Raw genomic sequence first — 5,000 nt, 5'->3', positions numbered from 1 at the left:
GCTGTGAGGACATCTAAACAGTGGACCAGTGAGGCTGTGGAAGATTTGCGGGCGTGCTTAGACTGTACTGACTGGGATATGTTCACGACTGCTACCAATAGTCTGGATGAACTCACAGAGGCTGTGTACATCAGCTTCTGTGAGGACTGCTGTATCCCAACACGTACCAGGGTGAACTTTAACAACAACAAGCCCTGGTTCTCAGCAAAGCTCAAAAGGTTGAGGTTGGAGAAGGAGGAAGCGTTTAGGAGTGGGGATAGAGACAGATTCAAGGAGTCGAAGAACAGGTTTAGCAAAGCGGTGAGAGAGGCTAAACGACTGTACTCAGAGACACTAAAACACCAGTTCTCTACTAACGACGCTGCTTCTGTCTGCCAAAGGGCTCAGGCACATCACCAACTACAAACCCAGAGCGCCCCACACCACTAACGACTCCCGCCTAGCCAACGACCTGAACGAGTTCTACCGTAGATTTGAAAGACAATTGGACTGTCCTGAACCACCCCTTCCCACCCAAGAGGCCCCATCCCCCACCCATACTACAGAAACGACTCTCTCCTTTCAGGAGGGAGAAGTTAATGGGCTTTTCAAGAGGCAGAATCCACGCAAAGCAGCCTTATTTGTAATCTTCTTTGTAGGCAGAAAATAGTAAGTTACAGGACTCTCGAACTGATGTAGTCCAAAAATAAAGAATTAAAATAACAAAGTCTAATCTATATAAGTGCTCTTGAATAGGCTTCGTGTAAAAAAAATAGCAATAAAAAAATACCAAGTCTTCGTCTTGGAAAATAACAAAATCTAAAAGAAAAGTCTTCTTTGTGGAAAATAGTAAAATAAAAAACCAAGACTTCACCTTGGAAAATAACAAAATCTAATCTAAAACATCTTAAATAAAGCTGGTTTGTAGTCTTCTCTCGAACTGATGTAGTGCAAAAATAAAGAATTAAAATAACAAAGTCTAATCTATATAAGTGCTCTTGAATAAAGCTTCCTGTAAAAAATAGCAAAAAAATACCAAGTCTTCGTCTTGGAAAATAACAAAGTCTAAAAGAAAAGAAAAGTCTTCTTTGTGGAAAATAGTAAAATAAAAAACCAAGACTTCACCTTGGAAAATAACAAAATCTAATCTAAAACATCTTAAATAAAGCTTATTTCTAATCTTCTTTGTAGGCAGAAAATAGTAAGTTACAGGACTCTCGAACTGATGTTGTCCAAAAATAAAGAATTAAAATAACAAAGTCTAATCTATATAAGTGCTCTTGAATAAGCTTCGTGTAAAAAATAGCAATATAATAAAAATACCAAGTCTTCGTCTTGGAAAATAACAAAATCTAAAAGAATGTTCTTCTTTATGGAAAATAGTAAAATAAGAATACCAAGACTTCACCTTGGAAAATAACAAAACCATCTTGAAAAAAGCTTATTTTTAATCTTCTTTGTAGGCAGAAAATAGTAAGGCGAAAATAAAGTCCCCTCTAAGCTCTAAAGTAACAAATACGACGTGTTAAAAAAAAAAAAAAAACTAACAATAAAAAAAAGAACCAAGACTCCGTCTTGGAAAATAACAATCTAAATTGTGGAAAATAGTAAAATGAAATAAAAACCGACTTCACCTTCGAAAATAACAAAATCAATCTAAAACAAATGACATCTTAAAACAAAACTATTATTTGTTTCGGAGGTTGTCTATGACTGTTCATAGACCGCATAATTTCCACAGAACATTCTCAGAATATCAAGAGAGAAAAGCAGCGTTCTGCGGGAAATCATCTTGGCCAGTGATGTCGTTCTGGGTTTGGTCAGGCCCAGGGAGGTAAGTACCTCGTTATTCTCAAGGGGCCACTTTCCTCTTGCCCCAACCGGGAATCCAAAGAATGTGACCTTGCTAGCCTTCGTCAGCACTTTGACTTGATCACCAAGAGGGGTATAGTACGAAACTTTGTGCGAGGCAGCATCTGACAAGGTATTCTTTGAAAGCTCAAAACGGACGGTGACATCGATCACAACCGCCTCCTCATCTTTTGCAAACACGAGGTCAGGCTTTCTCATCTCTCCCGTCTCGGATATGAACCGTGGCTCTTTGTATACAGACCAGCCCAATCTAGCCGCTTCGTCTGCCAGAATGTTACTGATCTTGTTATGTCGCGCAATTCTTGCTTTCTGTACTGCAGGACATTGACCGAGAATGTGCGAAAGGGACTCAAGTCTGGCAGAGCATTTCCTGCAGGAACGTAGGGCCCCATCTCTGCCTCTGTTCAAGCTTTCTCTTGTTGGGTAAATATTTGCCCTTAGTTGTAGTACTGCGATAAAGAAGCATTGTTTAAAGCCGCACCATGGCCTCAACCAAGCATTACTGATTCTATCATGCGCAAAGTTTACAATGCCCCTTCCTTGAACCGGCTTTTCGCACCATCTCTGAAATTCATGCTCCCTCCAATCGCAGGGTCTCGGATATACAGGTTCTTTTGACACCGAGTCCCTGAGAACGAACTGTCACCCCCTGCTCGTACCCACAAATTACGGTATTCTTCCTCCATACCCTGCGAGGACACAATATTACGGGTGATAGCATCGGACGAGTTTGCTATACGTTGCAGCCTTCTAACTTGAACCGAAGGGATTGTTTTTTCCAGTTTCAAGATGGCAAGGCCTCCGTCTCGGGCTCTGGCATATAACAGTCCATCACAAGTTGAAGCGGGAAGGTGGAGCCATCCTTTTACCGCCTTTCTAATCTCTTGGTCCAACCCACGGAGAGTTGATTGCTTGCAGTCCGAGTGGTCTGCAGGATATAACAATCTGGGTAAGGCATAGGCATTGAGTAGTTCAACCTTCTGAGTTGGCTTCAGAGGCGCCTCATCGATTTTCGAGATCCATGTCTTTAGCTGACAATGTAGATCAGGCTGTATAGTGCCAGTCCAAGGGCCAATTTTCAGACCAAGGTATTTCGTTGATTCATCAGGTTGGATCATATGGACATCTTTATTTTTGATAGTCCATGGGTCGCAGTTGTTCACCGTATATGAATCTTTGGTTGGGCTTATCATGAAGCCCTGGCACTTTCTGGCCTGAACCTCCAATCCCGATAGCCCACAAAATGATTCCAAGATCGCTAGATTGGCGGCCATACCAACCCAAGATTCGCTCACCAACACCAAATCATCAGCAAACGCAAGAGCTGTCACGTGGTCGGTATCAATGGAGTACCCAACTCCGTGTGACTCTAGGGTGCATATCAAAGGGTCCATGGCAAGATTGAAGAGCAGGGGTGACATGGGGTCACCCTGTTTGACACCAACACGTATGCTAATTTCTCGAGTCGACTCGCCATTGCTTTTGAACGAGGTCGTACACCGATCGTAGGCGTTCTGGATGATGCCCACCACGTGTTCATCTACTTTCTTGTGCCTTAACACCCATAAAATATGAGCATGCGAAACCGAGTCAAAAGCTTTCGCTATGTCGATGAACATGACAGCCAACGGCCTGTGCAATTTCTTAGCGTGTCTCATAAGGTCCTGTAGCACCTTAAGATTTTCAGAGCAGCCAGATGCCGCTATAAAACCACGCTGCCTTGGGTTTAAGGGACAAGCACGAGCAAGACGTGCAGTCATTATTCTGGAAAATAATCTCAGAATCATTGAACCAATCGTTATTGGTCTCCAGTTCCCCAATTCTTTCAGCTTTTCATCATCCATAACCTTAGGAATAAGAATCGTCCTATTCTTTTTCAACTCTTTGGGAATAATTCCTGTAATCATCCATGCATTAAATAGGGCTGTCAGTGTCCGACCCTCGGGGTCGGCAGCACAGATTGCAGCCCTTGTTAGGCCATCTGGCCCAGCTGCTGACGTTGGTTTAATGGCCCGTATGGCAGTCTGAACTTCCTCCACCGAAATTAGGGGCTCAAAGTATTCGTTATTTGCAACACCTGATGACTTAAATTGGCCCAGGCCATTGAATGGCAACACCTTCTCCCATTTTTCGCAGTAAAAACGATATACATCTGCGTTCGGGATTAGGCATTCATGACGTTCAGTGCCATCCAGGACTAAGGACGCAAGAAGAGAGCGGTTCTTAAAGAAGAGCTTCTGGTGCTTCATGAAGCTTCCTCGTTTTTCCGCTCTCTTCTTCATCCAAGATCGTGTGGGTAATATCCTGGGTTTAATAATGTCGTTCTCGGGTTTTGAACGTTTGCCTTTGTTTTTCACCAATCTCATCGGACAAAGCATCAATGCTGTGGCAGTTTCTACGAGGGCATCATGTTGGCCCTCACCGTTAAGCCAAGCCTTTATTGCCTCCATTGCAGGCTTTTCCAGGGTCCCAGAATTCTCATTCGTAAGCCGCTCAGCTGCTTGAGCGAGTATGGATGAAGTCCCCGTTGTTACATTTGGTGGGGGAGACAATGTCTCAAGAGGCCTAGAAGAAAAATGTAAGCTGTCTGACATGGGGGCCCCTGTCTTTTTACTTAGGTCCCGTCTCTTGTCAGAGACTTGCTTGTTGGTCTTAGTCCCAAGCGCTTCAGCAATGATCTTATTGATATTCTTTTTCCCCTGAAACTGCAACTCTAGAAGGGCCAGCTGTTCTACTTCCTTCAAAGACCAGCAGCTACGGTGTACCCCTCTCTGCGAGGTACCCTTTATACCATCTTTAATCCTTTCCTCATTACGGGTGACTGGGTGAGCATGCCTCTTGTGCTGCGAAAGGCCACTTAGAGTCGCAAAGCGTGCCTGGCAACATTCACAGACCATTGGTAAGCTTTCCTCAGTTAACTTTATTCCCCCACATTTGGGGGCATGACAGGCAATCGATCGGTGGTTTGAGTTGGTTTTGTCACATTTAGCGCACTTAAACACCAGAGGAATGTCTCTGTGTTTGATGTTAAAATGTGCAACAAGTTCGGATGCTTTGCCCATGTGTTGTTTACAGATAACGCATATATACTCCAGACTAGGCAGTACAACCGTGATAGTTCCCTTGGTGTCAATGGGAAACTTTCCCAA

This window comes from Petromyzon marinus, unplaced genomic scaffold (assembly GCF_048934315.1).
Source record: "Petromyzon marinus isolate PM22_M1 ecotype Great Lakes invasive population unplaced genomic scaffold, UKy_Petmar_22M1.pri1.0 PM_G_Scaffold_18, whole genome shotgun sequence".
Classification (NCBI taxonomy): Eukaryota; Metazoa; Chordata; class Hyperoartia; order Petromyzontiformes; family Petromyzontidae; genus Petromyzon; species Petromyzon marinus.
This window is presented reverse-complemented; position numbering follows the sequence as displayed.